A 21,628-nucleotide genomic window follows, 5' to 3' on the forward strand; every position below is an offset into this window, starting at 1 on the left:
AGCCATTTTGTATCAATAGTTTCCTTTTTATTGCTGAGTAGAGTGACCTCAGGAATATACCACCGTTTATCTATTCAGCTATTGATAGACTTTTGAGTTGTTTCTTTTCTGGGCCTACTGCAAATGAAACTGCTAAAAATAGTTATGTACGAGAGTTTGTAATGGACATGTGCTTTTATTTCTCTAGGGAAGGTACTAGGAAAGGGATGAATGAATAGTAGGGAATATGCATGTTTAAATACTTAAGAAACTGCCAAATTGCCTTTTAAAGTGATTATACTAGTTTGCCTTCCCAGCAGCAGTGTTCTCTTTTCATCAACTCAGACTGGTCAGTCTTTAGCCATTCTAATATTTATGTAGAAATGTGTTAATGTTATTTGTCTTTTCTGACTAAAGATGTTGAGCATCTTTTCATGTGCTAATTTGCCATTCATGTATCTTCTTTGGTGAAATGTCTATTCAAACCATTTGCCCATTTGTAAAAATTGGGTTGTTTGTTACAATTGAGTCTTGGTTCTTAACATACTTTAGATACAAATCCTTTATCAGAAATGTTATTTTTCAAATATTTTCTCTTGGTCTGTGATTTATCTATTCATTATCTTAAGTGTCTTTTGGAAAGCAGAAGTTTTTAGTTTTGACAAAGTTTAAATTACCAAATTTTTTTTTCAAAGATCATGTTTTTCATGGTACATAGAAGAAAGTTTTGTCGACCCCAAGATCATACAGGTTTTCTTTTATGCTTACTTCTATGTGTTTGATAGTTTAAGAATTCACATTTGAGTCTGTGATCCATTTCAAGTTAATTTTTATATATGCTGTGAAAAACAGCTTAAGTTTATATTTTTGACATATGGATATGCAGTTCTTCCAGCACCACCTGTTTAAATTACTATCTTTTTTTCCCCTTATGGTGTTTCCCTCACCTACCTTGTTACATGCACTTTCATTTTAATTTTATGCATAGGTCTTTTTCTGGACTCTTCTTTTCTGTTGATTCTTTTGTTTGTCTTCATACCGATACAACACTGTCTTAATTACTGTAGCTTTATAATGTCTTGAAGTCGGGTAATGTAAGTGCTATAATTTGTTTCTTCATCATTTGGGCTATTAGAGGCCCTTAGCATTTCCATATCAGTGTTAGTGTTCTTTTATAGTTCAAGAGTTTCTATATAAAGGTTTGCTGGCATTTAGGTTGGTATTGTACTGAGTCTGTAGATCAACTGGGGGTAAATAGATGGATTAACATTATTGTGTTTTCTGACCCATGGACATGGTATATCTTGCTAGTAAGATCTTTAACTTCTCTAAGCTAAGTTCTGTAGAGTTTGTATAGAGGACTTTCTGTCTTCTGTCAGACTTATCACTGAGTATTACTTTTTTTGTGAAGCCATAGTAAGTGATCTTTAAAAGTAAATTTTATTTAAAAAGTATATCCACTAAGGAAGTTATAGAAGATTTGAATAACACTGTCAGTCAACCTAACCTACTGACATAAATAGGACATTCCATACATCATCACCCGAAAATACAATTCTTTTAAGTACACAGAGAATATGTACTAAGATAGTCCATATTCTGGACTATAAAACAAGTCCCAACTAATTTATAAGTATTTAAATTATGTACATGTAATAAAAATAGAGCTCAAAGACAAATCTCTGAAAAACCTCTAAATATTTGGAAACTACACAATGTGCATCTGAATAACCAGTGGGGCAGAGTGGAAATCAAAGTGTTTTGAGCCTGAATGCAAATGAAAACGCAACATCTCAGTATTTATATACTGCCTATAAAGCAGTACTTGAGAAACGACTTTAACAGTATATGTCTATATTAGAAAAGAAGGTACTCAAAGTGATGACTTCAATTTCTACCATAAAAAGTTGAATGAATCCAAGGTAACTCAAAATACGTAGAAGAAAGAAAAAATTAAGGCAATAGCAGAAATCAATGAAAAGGGAAAAACACAGAGTCAACGAAACTAAAAGCTAGTCTTTTGAGATCCATAAAAGTAAACCTCTACATAGGCCGATAAGAAAAAAGAGAGGACACAAATTACTAACATCAAAAATGAGAGCTGACATCACTACAGAGTCTACAGATGTCAAAAGGATATTAATGGAATATTATGGCCAAGTTTGTGCAAACAAATTAAACAACTTAGATGCAATGGACAAATCTCCTGAAAGATAAAACTACCAAATCCTTCAATCTTCATATCCCCCTCTCTTTTAAAGAATTGGTCATTAAGAAACCATCCTTCAAAGAAACCTCCAGGCCCAGCTGGCTTCACTGGTGAATTATACTACACTTTTCAGAAGGAAATACACCACTTCTATACCAACTCATTCAGAAAGTTGAAAAAGCAAGACTCCTTCCCAGCTCATTTTTTGAGACCACCATTACCTGATTCTAAAGCTAGAGAAAAAAATCATAGGAAAAGAAAACTACAGAGTAATGTCTCATGATCTTATATAAAAATCCTAAGCATAATTATAACAAAGCCAATATAGCAATATACAGAAATACATCATACTGAAGCAGAATTTATTCTAGAACTGCAAGTTGGTTTAACCTTCAAAAACCAATCCATGCCATTCATCACATTAACAAACAAACAAACAAAAAATAGTATCATCATCTCAATAGATACAAAAAAGCATTTGGCAAAATCAAACCTGTGTTCCTGATAAGAATGCTCTCATGAGAAATAAAACTTCCTCAACATTAAGGGCTTCTAAGAAAAGCCTGTAGATGACATTATACTTAATGGTAAATGACTGAATACTTTCCTCCTTTATATAAGAAATAAAACCTCTATCTGCATTTACCACTTCAACATCATACTGGATGTTCTAGCTTCTAGAACCATATAGCCAGAACAAGTAAATAAAAAGCACCCTTTAACATGTTTATGGTATTTTTCATCTTTGTCACAATAAACACTTGTTTGCCAGTGTTTGAAATTAAAATGCTAGCTGTTAAACTAATATTGTAACACTCTTTGGAGGATAGTGATGTGTCAATGTAGGTTCATCAGCTGAAATAGATATGGTTGTCTTTGAAAAAGTATAGGGATCTCTGTCTCCCTCACTTCTTCATTCACTTAGCTCCTTCCTCTGTCCTGTCCAGCATTCCGTGACACAAGTGCGTGGTCAGTAGAAGGCCAGCGAGGGTAGTGGTGGAGATCTTAAGTTCTGATAAGTGTTGGTGAGGGTGTGAAAAAACCAACTCCCTCATACATTAGTGCTGGAATGTAAAATAATACAGCTTTCTTGGAAGAAAGTTTACAATTTCTCTAGAAGTTATACATGAATGTTCCACATATATTAAGCGTTTCAATCCTAGGTATTTACCCAAGAGAATTGAAAATATTTGTCACACAAAAATTGTAAGTGGATGTTCATAGCAACATTGTTTATAATAGCCAAAAAGTAGAAATAACCTAAATGTCCATGGAAAAACAATATAGCATATCCAAATGGTATAAATACTATTAAGTAATAAAGAGAAATGAGGTAATTAATACATGCTGCAGTATGCATGTACCTCAAAAACGTTATGCTAATTGAAACAAGTCCAATGCAGAAGACTACATGCTGTATGATTCCATTTCTTTGAAATGGCCAGAGAAGGCATTGTGGTTTTCTGGGGCTGGGCTTTCTGATGGGATTGACTATACAGTTGACTCTTGAACAGCATGGATTTGAACTGTGTGGGTCCATTTATTATACATATTTTTTATAGTATGGTAAATGTATTTTCCCTAATGATAAGGTTTTTTTCCTCTAGCTTTATTGTAAAACTACAGTATTTAGTACATTTAACATGCAAAATATGTTAATCAACTGTTTATGTCATTAGTAAGGTTTCTGCTCAATGGTAGACTATTAGTTGTTATGTTCTTAGGAAATTAATAGATTCCCAGTAGATTTTTGCCTGGGATGGGATTGATGCTCCTAAGCCCTGATGTTTAAAGGCCAACGGTATACAGATATGAGAGACTTTTTGGCATGATGAAAATGTATCAAACTGGATTGTAGTGACAGTTGCACACCTGTAAATTTGTCAAAAATCCTTGAATCATACGTTAAAGTGGATAAATTTTATGTATATAAACTGAACTTGTAAATGGCTCTTTAACAAAAAAAGCCCAAGAGCTAGGCAGTCTTATATGACCTTGCTGAACTTACTTAACCCTTCTGTGCCTTAATTTTCTTGCCTATAAAGTAAGATTAATAGGGTTGGTATAAGGACTAATGTACTGTGATTTTATGTAAATACACATATAGACACATTATATATCTCTAAGTATTTCACATGGGGCCACTTTGTTTTCTTACCATAAATTTTATTATTTTCCAATTGGCTAAGAGAAAAAAGTGGTTATTTAAAATGCCTGCTATAATCCAGCCAAAACTAACCCAGACTCTGAACCTGCCTCTGCCCCTAATTCTCCTCCTAACCCTAGGTGTACTAAATAGGAATGACTGAGAACAAATTAGGAAGTATAACATTTGTTTTCAGTTCTTCTCTCTCCATCATTGTAACTGTTCTGTTGATATGTTTTATATTTAGCTTTCATTGATCTTTATTATGTAAAACTCAAGTGGCTAGATTAAATGTCCTCTGAATTTTAGCAATAACCTGTATTATTGTAATTGTTAGGAAAATGTTTAAGTTTGAAACCTCAATTCTCAGACTGCTTCAGAAAGTACTTTTCTGTGTTTTTCTTCCTTTATAAAAGGTATGATGGGGAAAGAGCCAGCTAGTTTTCATTCTTGTAAAAGCACCATAGTAATATATAATTTCTTATGCTTACAAAAGATCTTAAAGTTGTAAAAGCACTTTGATATTAGGTCATTTATTCTACCAGCTATATTGTTATCTTCATTTATAAATAAACTAAATGAAGTTCAGAGAGGTAAAAATGACTTGTCGACATTAGTTAAATAGCAAGTAGGAAAATAATGCTCTATTTTGTTTTATCATTCAATTTATAAGTGGGTCAAAATATATAATCCTTTTACGAATTAAAAATACAAATGAAAATTCAAGCTAAACATCTATGCAAGATACCCTATGGACAAATACATTAATCCCCCTTACATAATTTCTCAGCCTTGTGCACAGATAAGTAAATAGCTTACTGTAGTAAACAGGAAAATTTTTGTTGGAGTTCCTTTTTTCTCTACTGGGAATCAAGCTTGTGGAGGGAAGATTTAGAAAACTGGTAGGTTAAAAGCAAGATTTAATAACTGCTTAGTGTCTAATATGCATGCCATTTCAAAACTGCATTATGCAGAGACTTAATATGCTCCTGTTCTCGTCAGATAACTGAACCCTTTGAAATCATAAATCTGAAATATATTTGAACCAAAGTAATGTTTAAAGAGATTAGAAACATTTGAGAATTGAAGTTTAGAGTGAATACTCCAAGATGATCTTGTCTTTACTTGAATCATCTCTTGAATTACAAATGCTTTATTTACTTGTTTGCTCATGGGTTGCTGGATAAGTAAACTCAAACAAAAGGCAATTCTAAATGGCACTAGGAAATACTAAAAACAAAAAGCTCTAATATGCTAAAAAAAAAAAAAGACAGTTTGTAAGCATGTTGTTTATTACTTAGAAGTTGAAATGAAGGAAATTGTGAGAGAATTTTTTTTTTAAGTGACAAGCATTACTTAAAGGAATGTTTATGGGCCAGGCAGGTGTCATTTATTTTCTTATGTGATTGAATTAGGGCTGCCACTGATACCCAGATGAAGAGGAAACTAAGCACCTTAACCTTTAAATGCAACAATGTTTCTGCATATCATGAGTAGAAGTGATTAATTTTATTAAGCCTTAAAAAATGTCAGTCTCCACTTTCTTTCCCTAGAGACTTGTAACTGCCCCTTTCTTTCTGACATGGATCTCCTCTCTGAGTTCAGAACTTTCTGGAACCAATTGAATGTTACATTATCTGGTACATTCCATAGTTTATACAGATGCTGCCCTTTGGCAGTACTCAAAGTTATTTTAATTTTAAAATGACTTATGTGTTTGAAACTTTGAGAATTATTGAAGAATTTTTACCAGGTTTAGACATCATCAAAATATATCTCCTCCCTATAACATGTTTTTTAAGAATTGAGTTCATGGAGTTTATATGGTCTTGAGATTTTGGCTTAGAAATCTTAGCATGATTATTTTATATCCTAAATGTCTTTAACATCTCAGTAGAAACATTTCCACTGTCACAATTTCTTTTCTTTAAAATCATTTCAGTTGGTAATTTCACTAAATTTTGCTGGGACGTTAAATTCTTTTAAAAAAAGTTTTATTTGAGAAAGTGTGTGTGTGTGAGTGTGAGCAGGGGAGGGGCAGAGAGACCCTCAGGCAGGGTCCACGCTGTCAGTGCAGTCCAGGGCTGGGCTGTGATCTCGTGACTGCAAGAACATGAGCTGAGCCAAAATCAAGAGTCGGACACTTAACCGACTGAGTCACGCAGGTGCCCCTAGGGAGGTTAAATTCTTCTTAAAAATAAACTATCCCTTCAATTCATAACAACATTTTATATATGTATATGATGTAGCAGAACCAATTTCAGTTATGTGATTATCACAGCTATAGAAGGTTATTATGGTAGTCCCTTAAAATGACAGTTCCTGCTTCATTGGGAACAAAGTCCCAGTGTTTTGGCTGTGGATACTTGCCTGGCATTTGTTTCTTTTGTTCATCATAAATGTAACAAAGGTAAATTGTGCCAAGAAAAGATTAAGGAACGTGGCTCCTACCACTCATAAAGGAGAGCCCTCAAAATCTGAACTGGCACTTGGTGTTACATAAGCTCTAACCCATGACCAGTTGTGTAATAATACCACTTCACAGCAGCAAATTTTGAGCTCAAGGAGAGAGCAACATAGTAATACTCAAATAAGTATTTATTTACTAAAAATTATAAGATGTCAACTCAGTGGCTGAATTATTTTTTGTTAATTGCCACAGAAGAACCTAATTTTATGGACTTATGTTTGGAGCTATTAACAGAATACTCTTTAAAAATAACTTTGGGGGGCGCCTGGGTGACTCAGTCCGTTGAGCGTCGGACTTCAGCTCAGGTCACGATCTCGCGATCTCGTGGTCCGTGAGTTCGAGCCCCGCGTCAGGCTCTGGGCTGATGGCTCGGAGCCTGGAGCCTGCTTGCGATTCTGTGTCTCCCTCTCTCTCTGCCCGTCCTCCGTTCATGCTCTGTCTCTCTCTCTGTCTCAAAAATAAATAAACGTTAAAAAAAATTAAAAAAATAAATAAAAATAACTTTGGTATGAATTTGGTCTAATTAGAGGATTGTGAATTCCACTTTGGGAAAATAAGGAAGTTTTCTTTTAAATGTTAACTGATGTTATATCTAAACTTGGACATTCACTTTATAATTCAAGCATATTACATTAATGAAAAACAAAATAAATGTTCTCTGTTGCCATTTTATACCACAGATAATAGTTTGATATAATGTAACCTACTTCCAAAATCTTTTGAAAAGATAACATCTTTAAATTGGTATTTTTTCTCAGCCAAATGATACACTGGTTTGCCCTCGTGTTTCATTTGCTGCCTAATACCCCAAAGCAAATGCAGATGGGATAAACTGGCTATTTCTTCAGATGCTGAAAGCACTAACATCCTTGGGAATCAGCTAATTTTATTTACACGTGACATAAATTGATAAGCTGGTAGTATTCCACACATGTGGTTTTGGCATTTTCCTGTTGTTCTTCAGATATATCACTTTCTTCTAGCAGTGAATATTCTTCCCCTGAGGTGGAGCTAAGTGCTAAATACATTAACCCAGAAGAAGGATATGAGAAAAACCTGAAATAACTCTTACCACTACTATAGTACCTTTTTGACTTGAGTGATTCTAAAGAAGTGTACAGAGATTTTCCTTTTTTATCAATGAAATGAGAAAAAGGTTGGTATGTTACAACAGACATTAAGTTATCATGGTACGTTTGAGCCAAAGATGCATTGTGTACATCTGTGCAATATTGCTCCTATGTTTTTTATGTTCAAAGCATCTGATAACAGTGATAGCTATAAGTACCTCTTGCAAGGAGGCAGGTAGCCTGGTGAGCAGGACAAAGTGTGTTCTGAACCATATTCTTGTCATAGATACTGTTTTGAAAATGACTTTATGGCAGTTGAAGTTCTTTAATGATTGAAAGGAAAGTGTGGAGGTGATGAATACATAGGTATCCTTCCACATGGATAAACGGTTCTTTAAGGGACTGATTAGCTTTAACTAGTTTTTTTTTTTTTTATCATTTTTAAGTTTTTGTTACTATACATGGGAAAGTCTTAAGATTCTCAGATAAAGTTCAAAGATATATGTTAAAAACAAAAATTCACTTGAACATCAAAAGCCTACTTATATTTGATGCAAATATTAGAAGTGTGGCTGGGACTAGTAAAACTGTAGAATTCAACCGAAGTAAAAAATAAAAATTTACATATAATTTGTCTTTACAAATAAATAGGTTTTCCCCTATAACTTACTTAACATATGTGAATGTGAAAGTGCCTATTAGTATGAGATTTTTCCTGTTATCAAGGTTATAACGAAAACAGTTATTGAAACAGTGAAGGGCACAGACTATTTTTCCAAGTTGAAAAGACAACTGAAAATTGGTTGAATCAAAGTTCTTAAAAAAAATACTCATTTTATTTACAATGAAAGTTGAAAAGTGAATGTTTGGGGTTTTTTTCTACTTTGAAGTGCCATAAATACTCAGACTATTTTACGTAGAAACCGAACAAATGCCTTGTGTCAGCATTAGCCAAAGATACTTCAATGCTATCTTCTCACTTTAGTTTGTAAATGTTATCCCTTTCTAGTTGTAAGTTATCCTTTGTATTCAGAAATGATAGACAAACTCTGGACTCTTCTTAAATTTGTGGAAGAAATGAAAATCTGCTTTAATATTTGAGGTGTATCCCTCTATCCATAGCTATTCATTTAAATCTAGATTTTTCTGTTAGGTTATTTACTCACGCTCAACAGTTACCGAATGCCCAGTGGGATGCCAGGTGCTGGGGATTCAACAGTGAAGAAAACTGTGTGGGGGTGGAGGTTGAAGTCCTAGAGAAAGTCTCCAGGGAAGGCTCAGTAGGGTGGAGCATTTGATTAAAAGCCTGTTGAGAGGGGAGAACCAGCTACATAGATAGGTGGAGGACAGGCACTCTAGACTTGGGAGTTGAATAAAGAGCAGTGTGGGTGTAGTAAGGGGGAGGGGAGAGCAGGAGGAGATGGGGCTAGAGAGGCATTGGGGTTCTAATCCTGCAAAGCCTTGTAGATTGCAGTAATGACTATTTCAAATTAAGGAGTCCTCTTGTGGTAATTACCTTGAACTGAACATGCAAGACTCTTGCTGTCTTGATCAGCTTCCAAGGGTAAATGATGTAAAGGGAGCTTCATATTAATGACAAGTTTCATGGAAAATACTGAATTTCTTCTAGGCTCTCCAGGCCAAATGGTCTGTGTTTTGTTATGTCAAGTGAACGGGAATGCATATAGTTTGGCCTTCTCTTCCTTGCCCTTCATAAATTTGAATAAATTTTGAGGATGAAATCAATCTTCTACTTGCTAAATGCTCATTTTATGACCAGTCAAATTAATTGCTTCTGAAAATCCATTATGTATTTTTCTTTTCTCATTTCCTTACTAGTTTTCTGGTCATATTTAATATCTCTCTTCTCATTTAGGGACTCTTTTTTCCTTTACTAGGTTTTCAGATGCTATGTAACATAAAACATCTTCACAAATTTATCTTGAGAGCTTGCACTTTATATTAAGCATTGTATAGCCTCCTGTCATTGAAAATGTGAACATAATATTCGAAACTGTCATAACAAGGTTTTATGTGTGTGGAATTTTCTTGTTCTTTATTTTCCTTCATTTGTCCTTCTCTGTAAAACCGAAGTATATTGTCATTGGTACCTATTTGTGGGCATGAATTTCAATACCAAGAAGGATATGATTCAATGCCTGACACAGCTGGGCCTGAGATTAAGAATCTAATAAATACACCTAGAAAACGTAACCTTTGCTAGAAACAATAAGTTTGCCTAATTTCTTCTGTGCCAAACTTGAGAAAATAGTATTAGATTTGACAGTATTTGCATTCAAAATGACAGGCTTTCTATAGCAAAGAGATTAAGGAAATGGATTTATAGAGCATCTCTAATAATTTTGAATCTTAAGGGATTACATAGACTAAATATTTTCAGTTTTGCACCGGTTAAGACTTCATTTTATTTATTTATTTATTTGTTTGTTTGTTTGTTTGTTTATGTTTTGTTTTCCTTCTCTTACATGTCAGTCTGTGATAGTATTGGGAGCATTTTCAAGTCCTTGGTAAAGACTTCCAAATAAAGTTATCTTCCACAATGATATTTACTACCAGCATGTGGGTGGATCTGTATACTTTGTATTTCAGCTATTAAAATTAAGAAACCATTCCTACAGGCAACATCTATCATTTGTTGAATAGAATAAAAGTCTTAGATATCTGGACTGTAGGTTTTTTGTTTTTTTTTGACATCTTTAAATGTGTTTTTAAAAAATGAAGAATAGGTTATCACATATGAAATTTATAAATATTATAACATTGAGATTACTTTTAAGAGTTTATAGTCAGTTCTTTTTAAGTTGGAATTTTTAAGCCAATGTGATAGTAATTTGAAGTAGCTTTATTCTTTTAAAGTATTCTAAACTAGTTAGTTTTGACAAAAATAAATCCTCAAAATGACCATTCTTATTGGAAACAAATATCACCTTATATTAAGTGACTTTGAAACTTAAAAGTATACCAGTTATTCTTCAAGGCTTGTCATTCTTCATTATTGTGAGGTTTGGATTAATTACTCTATTTGATAAGTACTTATTGAGCACCAGCTATGTTCATATGCCATATACATTGGTGAAAAATATATATGTGACCTCTTCCTTCACTGAATTCAGTGTGGTACAAGAGACATATATTTAACAATAATTGCAAATAAACATTATTGCAAACTTTGCTATTGAAGGATTTGCTCAGAGATGGTAAAAGGTGGCACCTAAATTATTTTAGAGGCCTTAGGAAAAGTGACATCTGTGTTAACACCTGAAAGGTAAAAAATAATCTCCCTTTGCAAATGGCTGGGGAAAGGCACAGAACAGCACGTGCAAAAGATGTGTATAGGAATGGCTTTTATGTTTGAGAAACAGGAAGAAGGGTAGAAGAAGTAGAGATAACTTCTCCTGAAGCGTGGAGAGCTTAGGAAATAAGGTTGGAAAGACAGAAGGGGCAGAATGATGAAGAGCCTCATAGGTCAGGGTAAGCAATTTTCAGTTTAATTCCCAGTACAATTGTGGTGTAGGCAGTGGAATAACTTTAGTGTTACTTTGAGGACATAGCTAACACAATGAAAAGCCCTTTTTCTGTCCCTGCATATGTTTATGCCCTGCTTGATAATTGTTTTTCTAGTCATCTGCTACCATAAAGAGTGCTTTTGTACATGTGTTTACTCATGTGGAGATAAATTTTAGATAAATTCTACTGTTTGACCACCTGAATAGGTATGTTATAGGAAGGATTCATGAATATTTCCCAAACTTCAGGCCTCTAGGTAAGCAGTTCAGGTAGCATCTGACTTGAGAGATTTCTCTAGAAGAGCTATGGTCTCCCGAGAAGCCTGTACTTCCAGAAACGGTCAATAGTATTTTGTATAAAAGCAGATCCATCCATAGAAGAGATGAGTTTATAAATGGCCAGTTAAGCCCCATACCATAGTCATAATCATAATAGAGATATAAATCCTTATGAATAAGAGCATCAGAAAATATTCTTTCATCTCTATATAAACGTCCCTTTCTACCAGATTACTATCATCCCAGTGTATTTGATTATGGAGTCAAGATTTCCTTAGTGAACTGTTCAAGAAAGCTTGGTGGGAAAAATACCCCCAAAGTGTTTGAGGCTTCTCACTGATGAGTTATCACAAGTGATATATAACAGCTGTTCTGTTGTTATTCACTGTAACATTACAGTAAAAGAAATGATAAATGGAATTCAAAATGCACTGTCTCATTTGAGAGCAGGAATACTTCAGAGTGACTTTTACTAGTGTCAACATGATCACTATGGCTTTGGAGCCATATATGAGTTTATATTCTTACTCTGTTACTTCTAGATGTATGACTTTGGGAAAGTTACTGAGTCTCTGTAAGCCTCAATGTCTTCACTTCTAAAATGAGGGATGAGAATAATAAGGTTCCCAGAATTAAATGAAAGAATATGTGTAACAAATGTGGCACAGTCTACCACATTCTAAATTCTTAGTAAATATTAGCTGCTGCTAAATTAATTAACCTGAGCTGAAACTAACACTAATTATAGATTGGATTTTCTTTTCAGCCATCTATCAGATTCCTATTGTGCCCAGATACTTCAGAGTAAACAATATCCAACCTTTGATAACTGTCAGTATTTTCAAAGCATTAGTTAATTATTTTTGCCCAGATTGTTGAGTGAAAATGTTAATTAACCAATTAAAAATTAATCTGAGGCATTCATTTCTTTTTCTTCCTATTAGAGCATTGCCAAAGAATTACATTCTTTTATGAAAAAATTTTATTGCTTATTTATTTTTGAGAGAGACAGATTGCCGGGTGGGGGGGGGGGTGGGGGAAGAGCAGAGAGAGAGGGAGACGCAGAATCCTAAGCAGGCTGCAGGCTCTGAGCTGTCAGCACAGAGCCCAACGCAGGGCTTGAACCCACGAACCATGAGATCATGACATGAGCCAAAGTCCGATGTTCAACTGACTGAGCCACCCAGGTGCCCCAAGGAATTACATTTTAACACAGGAGTGCTATTAACATGTCGGTCAATGAGTTTTTCCTTCATATTTTTAAATATAAAACTTTTAGAAAAATAATTATGTAAACACAGTAGAATGTCAGGTAGCAGCTTTCAGTGGACCAAACATTTTATCTAAGGTTAACCATAAATATATAAGGAAATATGATTGAGATGAAATATTAACATACTTATTTGTAATAGGAAAGAGATTGGAAAGTAGTTCAAGCAAAATCATAGTTCAGTTTCATAAATTCAGAACAGGAGGTAGACAAGTCAAACCTAGAAGGCAAGTGGGTACTAAGTAGGTGGTTTGGAGGACAAGTGATCTTTGGAGAGCTCAAAACCTGTCAGAGATGGAGAAGAATGAAAAGAATAACAATTTCTGAAATGTGTTGGGATGTATAGAAAACCAGAGTATATAAGACAAGGTTAGATGATAAAATAATTTGGCTGAACTGTGTCCACCCCCTGAGTGTACTGAAGATAGATTTATGAAGAGTTTAATTTTAATAGTTGAGGTGGGAACTCATTAAGCTCTGAAGAGTAGTTTTTGAGTCCAAGTTAGGATGGTTTCTGGCAGTATTCCAGGAAAGATGGTAAGGTTTTTGCCAAAAGGAAAGATGTTGATGTCAGGCATCTTTGAAAATGTCCTTGTATTTCCAAGAAAATGTTGAGGTACGTGTGTGATCCATTTCAGCAAGGTGAACCATATGGGTTGTTCTATTTGAATAATATCTTAGTTGCTAAGGACATAAAAATTTTGAAATGTGGTAGATGAAAGATTTGTTCTGTTTTATTTTATTTTTTTGCACAGCTAAAGTTTTCATTGTAGAGTGTACATTGAAGGTGTTTTATATAATCCAGAGGCTGGTATAAGCTTAGACTCTTGAATAATTCCAAGAATGTGCTGTTCCAACTTTTCACAGTAGCTCAGCATAAATAAACCTTGGGATTTATGTGTTCTCCTGTTGAGTATAAATTGGACTCACTGACATAAACTGTTTTTCAGATACAGTATGTTATAGATTAAGTAATAGAAAAAATGGGTAAATTTTAATCTACTGTGCTAAGTATTCACTAATCTTAATACAGAACTTCATTTAAAAACACACGATGATTCTCTGAAGTATAAACAGAGTCAAGATTAATGAACCGATGACTTGTTCTTAGTATTTTCTCTGTCTCTATAATGGTATATCTTACATATCACATTAAATTTTTATCTGAACCAGGTATTTCTAATTTAACTAAAATCACTTGTTAAGCATCAAAATACCACACGCATGACTAATGTTGTAACTTTTTCTGTGTCTCCTCTGTATGCTACCCCTCCTAACCCAATCAGTCTCTCTCTCATTTCTCATGATCTCTTATATCTCTTTCCTTGGTCTTTATTAAAGCAAGAGTAGTTTAAAAAATTCCAATCAGTTAAGACTTAGAAAAAAATTAAGAAAATGAAGCTATTCCATTAACACTACTGCTTGTCATTTTTCTATTTTTATGGAAGCCTAATATATTACATTACACCTAACTTTAAAACTAATCTATAAATTAATACCATAAATAAGAAATTCCTTTTTAACATTCCTTTCTAGATAATTACTTGAGTAAAAATATCTGGAAATGGTCATTTTCTTAGCATTCTAAAATGTTACTGTCCACCACCTAAAAACATCTACACTAATCATGATTAGAAATTAATTATAGTTACAACTTGCTATTAATATTTTTTGTAATAAGAAAGAATATTATTTTTTACAGTGTAAAGTATTGCTTCTTTTATTACAAAATAGTTACCTGGGATTCTTCACATTTTAGTGGCATGTATATCTAGAGGCATAATAATGTTTATAAGCATTTTTACTTTTAAAAGGTATTTTCAGGAAATAATTACAGAAAAACAATTTGGGAGCTATTTCAGCAAGACATACTCTCTAACATTGGCTTTCAGTTTTCAGTTAGTATATAATTTCCCAAAGATTAGTTTTTTTTTAATTGGAAGCTTTATAAAACTCACCTAAGTTTTTTATATTATTTGCAGAGTTGTTTTTCTTTGAGGCTTTTTAAAAAATTTATATCCTCACATAAGCCAAATTGCATATGAGGAGGAATACAGCCAGGGAAAGGAGCAGAGAGCAGAGCTGGCAACAGAGATCAATAAAATTTCAGAAACTAGACATTCAAAGTTCTCTTCTATCATGTAGCGGAACAGTGACTATCTATTATATGTGCAATATTCGCAGTATGTCACGTTACACAGAACAAAAATAATAGTGTGCTCTAATAAAGTAAATTGTATTATCTTACTGTTTTCTCTTAGTCTCAAGGTGTCACATTTTTGTGTTTTTGTTTTCTTTGGGTAAATACAGAAGTGGAATTGCTGGGTCACATGGTAGTTCTATTTTTAAATTGTTGAGGAACCTCCATACTGTTCTAATAGTGGCTGCACCAAGTGGCTGCACCAATTTACATTCTCATCAACAGTATACAAGGTTCTCTTTTCTCCACCTCCTCACCAGGACTTGTTATTTCTTATGTTTTTGATAATAGCCATTCTAACAGGGCTAAGATGATATTTCATTGTGGGTTTGATTTGCATTTCCCTGATAACTCAGGATGTTAATTATCTTTTAATGTATCTATTGTCCTTTCATTTATCTTCTTCAGAGAAATGTCTATTCAGATCTTTTGCTAATTTTTAAATTTGATTATTTGTTTTTTTTTTTTTGTTAGTGACTTCAGTTCTTTATATATTTTGGATACTAACTCCTAATCAGATGTACAGTTTGCAGATATTTGTTTCCCATTCTGTAGGTTGTATTTTCACTTTGTTGACGGTTTCTCTGGCTGTGCAAAAGCTTTTTAATTAGATGTAGTCTCAAAAAAATAATTTGATATATTCTCACTTGTTTCTTTTGCTTTTGTTGCTTTTATTTAGGTGTCAGATGCTAAAAATCATCACCCAGGCTTAAAGAGATTACCACCTATGTTTTCTTAGGCTTTATTATTTCAAATCTTAAGTTTAAGTTTTTAATGCATTTCAAGTTAATTTTTGTGTATGGTAAAAGATGGTGGTCTGTTTTCATTCTTTTACATATGAATATCCAGTGTTCCCAACACAATTTATTGAAGAGACCGTTCTTTCCCCATTGTATATTCTTGGCTCCCTTTTCATGAATTAATTGACCATCTATGTTTGGGTTTATTTCTGGGCTCTTTATTCTGTGCCATTAGTCTATGTGTCTGTTTTTATGCCAATAGCATACTGTTTTAATACTATAGTTTTGTAGTGGAGTTTGAAACTAGGGACTGTGGTGCCTCCAGCTTTGTTCTTTCTCAAGATCGCTTTGGCTGTTCATGGTCTTTTGTGGTTCCATACAGATTTTAGGATTGTTCTTTTTAATTTCTGTGAAAAATCCCATTGGGATTTTGATAGGGATTGCATTAAATCTGTACATTACCTTAGCTAGTATGGACATTTTAACAATATTATATCTTTCAATCCATAAGTATGGAATATTTTTCCATATATGTCTTTTTCAGTTTCTTTCCTTAATACCTTGTGGATTTCAGAATACAGATTTCTCACCTCCTTGGTTAAATTTATTTTCAGATATTTTATTCTTTTTCATACAGTTGTAAATGACATTGTTTTATTAACTTCTTTTTCTGATACTTAATTATTAGTGTATAGAAATAGCAGATTTTCTGTACAAATTTTGTATCCTGCAACATTACTGAATTTATTTATTAGTTCTAACAATTTTTTGATGGCATTTTTTGGATTTTCTGTATAAAATAGCATGTCATCTGCAATAGTGACAGTTTTACTTCTCTCTTTCTATTTGGGGTTCATTTATATCTTTGTCTTTCCTAATTGCTCTGGCTAGGACTTCAAATACTATGTTGCATAAAAAAGCAAAAGTGGGCATCCTTATTTTATTCCTGATCTTAGAGGAAAAAACTTTGTTTTTCACCATTGAGTATGATACTAGCTATGGGCTTGTCATATATGGCCTTTATTATGTTGAGATACATTTCCTCTATACCCACCTTGTTGACAGAGCTTTTTTTTATCATAAATGGATATTAAGTTTTATAATGCTTTTTCTGCATTTATTGAGATGATCATATAATTTTTTTCATTCTATTAATGTAATGTATCACATTGATTGATTTGCATATGTTGAACCATGCTTGCATCCCGAGTATAAATCCCATTCGATCATGGTGAATGATCCTTCACATCTGTTAAATATGCTGCCTTTTATGCACTTTACTTAATATCAGGTACCTCATTTGCCTTTTAATATCAATTACCTTCTTGAAAACAAGAATGAAGCTACATAGTGTGAGATTTTAACAATAGTGGTAAAGTAAAAGAAGTTGAAACCTAGTGGAGAAAAAAAAAAGGTTTGTGAGTCACCCTATCAGAGAGTCAGGTGTCACAAAGAAATTGTATTTAGTGTACAAGATCACTTGTAATGAAATTTTGTTGGATTTTCACACCATTTTGAATTGTCCTTACTATATAAATTAACTTCAAAATCTATTCTAGTTTGGCTGTTTAACCAGAAAGCCTTTTTTTTTTTAATTTTTTTTTTTTCTCAACGTTTTTATTTATTTTTGGGACAGAGAGAGACAGAGCATGAACGGGGGAGGGGCAGAGAGAGAGGGAGACACAGAATCGGAAACAGGCTCCAGGCTCCAAGCCATCAGCCCAGAGCCTGACGCGGGGCTCGAACTCATGGACCGCGAGATCGTGACCTGGCTGAAGTCGGCCGCTTAACCGACTGTGCCACCCAGGCGCCCCAGAAAGCCTTTTTTAAAATATTTTTTTTCAACGTTTATTTATTTTTGGGACAGAGAGAGACACAGCATGAACGGGGGAGGGGCAGAGAGAGAGGGAGACACAGAATCGGAAACAGGCTCCAGGCTCCGAGCCATCAGCCCAGAGCCCGACGCGGGGCTCGAACTCACGGACCGCGAGATCGTGACCTGGCTGAAGTCGGACGCTTAACCGACTGCACCACCCAGGCGCCCCAGAAAGCCTTTTTTTTAAAAAAAGTACTTTAACTTAATGTATTTTATGACATCAATAATTATGGCATTCAGAATATTTTTTATAAATTATATACATGTCTTATTATTGGGAATTACTTCAGAATTTAATTTTTCAGCAATAGTCTTTCCCTTTACAACTCATTTAAAAAGAGTATTGATTTGTTATGGACCATTTACATTTTAAGAACTTTTGGAAACTCTGTCCTTTAACCTAATTGAAGCAGACCACTTACTCTGGGCCATCCATCAGGGTGATACTCCTGGTTTCCTGGCCTTTTCTGGACCTCCCAAGAGTTCATTTTTATTACTTGTATTACTTTGCTTTCCATCTAGTTTCACTGCCTTGTCATTAATCTACTTATTTGACTTTCCTTCCTCTGTGTCCAGTCACCACTAGGCATATCATTTTGGTCACTAACAACCACACAAACAGAAATAAAGTAGTAATGGCAAAGGAATGGATATCACACAGCTACCATTATTATTGTGGCTTAAAAAAAAACTTTTTCAAATTTGACAAATAGAAGGGCTTTATTTTACATAAGATTTCCAAACTTATTATCTGATTAGTTTTTTATAATCATAAATAATCTGTTTTACCCTATATAGTACTTAAGTATTACTACAATTTCTATTTTATAGAGGAGGAAGTTATGGATCATAAAGGTCATTAGTGTAAACTTACAATTCAAAAGAGTTTCTGAAATAAATCAGCCAGTATAGTATTAACTATTACCAGTACCCCCAAGGAGTTGTAAAAGTCCAAGGCAAGTCCAAAAAGTGTCTGAGAATATTTCATAGTGGACCAACAGCCATGTGAGGAATATCTACAGTATAAGAATACAAAAGGAGAAAATTTAGACATATACTACTAGTGACCTCCTTCTTCACCCCATATCACAGAGCAATTAAGGCTCAAGTATATGTCCACGGAATCTACAAACTATCACAGTATTAGTAATCTTAACTAATATTTGTGCAGTTCCTGGTGGTTTATTAGTTCATTAATAATCAGAACTTTTCCCCCTACTCTTCACTGTTAAAAAGTGATTCAAATCTGCATGACTAACTTAATGTTCATTATTTATAGATTCCCATCTCTGAGTAATTTCTCTACATCTGTCTTAAAAAGAGTAGTCATTGTCTGATTTCCAGCTTCTTTTTTTCTCATGTATGAATAAGTCTGGAGAATTGAGCCTACTCACACTGATGTCCTTTTGTCTTGCGCTTCCCTCAGGAATAGGGAGTGTACCTCTAATTGGGGCTTTTTACCTGTTTTCTTTCTTTCACATCATCTAAGCATGAGAATAAGAAGGTGATAAACTGCTTTAAAGTAGACAACTGTGGGGCACCTGGGTGGCTCAGTCAGTAAAGTGTCTGACTTTGACTCAGGTCATGATCTTGAGATTCACGAGTTCGAACCCTATGTCAGGCTCTGTGCTGACAGCTCAGAGCCTGGATCCTGCTTTAGATTTTATGTCTCCTTCTCTCTTTGCCTCTGTCTCTGTCTCTCAAAAATAAATAAGTGTTAAAAAAATTTAAATAAATAAATAAAAATTTTAAAAAAAGTAAAGTAGATAACTGTTGTAGAAACTCGTTATATATTCAGTAAATATTTACCAGTTCACTCTTACATGATGGACATAGTTAAACACTAGGAATATAAAAGATCGTAATCTCTTTACCTTCTAGGAGTTGACCTCTAGGAGCTTATATCTGGAAAATTTTGCCACCAACAAATATGTGTGGAAGATCCACATTATTTTCTAATATTTGAATAGTGTCAGAATTGATTCTTACATAACTTATTTAATCCACAAGAGAGATAATTATAAATTGGATTTTGAAATAATTTTTTTAACTTTTTGTTTTAGAGAGAGAGCACAAATGAATTGGGGAGAGAGGCAGAGAGAGAGAGAGAGAGAGAGAGAGAGAGAGAGAGAGAGAGAGAGAATCTTAAGCAGGCTCCAGGCTCAGTGATGAGCCTGATGCTGGGCTTGATCCCATGACCTTGGGATCACAATCTGAGCCAATGTCAAGAGTTGGATGCTCAACAAACTGAGCCACCGAAGAGCCCCTAAAATATTTTTGTGTACAGTTGGAAGTCAGATAAACAGTGTCCTGGTTGTAGAAGGAAGACTAATCAATGTAGATACTAGAACCCCTATGAAAGATTCTGGCTTGAAGCACTGGAGCCAGGCAGGAAAATGATGCCCAGAAACGGTTAGAGTTATATCAAATAAATGTATTCAGGGTGGTGTCATGTCAGATTAGATCCTGCAAATTTTTAGGGTGCCTTTCCCCCATGCAAACTGCCCTGCATTGTGCTGGCAGATACTGTAGCTGAGCCATGGGCAGCTCTACAGCTCTCTTTCTCATCCTGACCTCAATTCTAGACTGAATGCTAACGTGCTCTTGGAATCCTTTCTGGCAATGTGGAAATTACTTTAAAGGATTCATTTCCTTTTGTCAGTCTTCCCACATTGTTTGAGTGAATTGTTACCTCACTATGGTCTACATTAAAGACAGTAAGGTTTTTTTAATTTAATGATGACTTTTTAAAAATAAATCCATTTGGGCTTTTTTTTTAGGTACAATGAGAAAGTGTAATAGGGTTAATGGAAGATTCTGCTTACACAGGCATTTTTCTGTCTGCTTACTCATTAAGCTTATATTCATGTCATAAAATGAAAATAATCCCAATAAGAATTGACTGACAATAATTTGAATGCCTGTGTAATCCAAATTCTTTTGATGGTGTCTCTCTAGCCTTTAACCTATCATTTTCCTGACACCTGTTTTAACTGCGTAATTGCACATAGTCTTGTATGAAATGACTTACCTACCAGGCTGTGACTCCTGGGAATTGATGATGGAGGACCTGGAATACTGTTGTGAAAGGTGACATGGGTAATAACTTAATCAACAAATCTATATAAGCAGTTAATGAAATGTTTACTGTTTGTAAAATACAGTTACATGAGTTGTGAAGGGAGAGAAGATGTATTACCCATTTTGAGTTGATGATATTGGTAAAAGCTATCTTTTGTTGGAAGAGGAAGGATGATGCTCAAGGATTTTAAGTCTGAATAATAGGAGTGAATTAGCTGGTAAACTATAAGGCAAGATTATTCCATTTTCTTGCCAGAGTTTGAGATCTAAAAAGAAAGAAAGTTTTTACCAGTCCAGAAGTGAATAATTAAGAGTTTGGCCTAAAGCAGTTAATGGTAAAGGCTTAATGGCAGAGGCACCGAAGAGGATTGTAAAACTGGACAAGCAGGATGAAATATGTTAGTAAACACATCATTATTCTCAGATTGCTTGAATCAGATATCAGAGAAATGATAGCACTGATTGTCAGGTAGGGGGGAGTTGGGAATGGAGGAGAATAGCAGAAGAGCTCCAGTTTTACCACCAGATCATACAGATAACAGAGCTACAGTCCTCAGGGAGAGATGTTATTGGGTAGTAAGAATGGAGAACTCCTGCAGCTAATAAAAAAAGACTGCATGTGAAGTGTCCAAAGTAGAGCATATTATGACTGGGAACCCAGAAATGGTGCCTAAGTAATCACCACATTTCTACTTTCTACTGGACTGAGCTTCTGGGTCTGTATTCAACCTTAGTGGTCGTTCTAGCCCAACTTCTCCATGTAATGGATGAAATCCAGAGA

At 34.3% G+C, this 21,628-nt stretch overlaps 1 protein-coding gene across 5 annotated transcripts in view; it reads left to right on the forward strand.

Annotated features, from left to right (window-relative positions):
* FER (FER tyrosine kinase) overlaps nucleotides 1–21,628 on the forward strand; it is a 442,286-nt gene that overhangs the window by 291,422 nt on the left and 129,236 nt on the right. The window lies entirely within an intron of this gene.

The sequence above is a fragment of the Felis catus genome, chromosome A1 (assembly GCF_018350175.1).
Source record: "Felis catus isolate Fca126 chromosome A1, F.catus_Fca126_mat1.0, whole genome shotgun sequence".
NCBI classification, from domain to species: Eukaryota; Metazoa; Chordata; class Mammalia; order Carnivora; family Felidae; genus Felis; species Felis catus.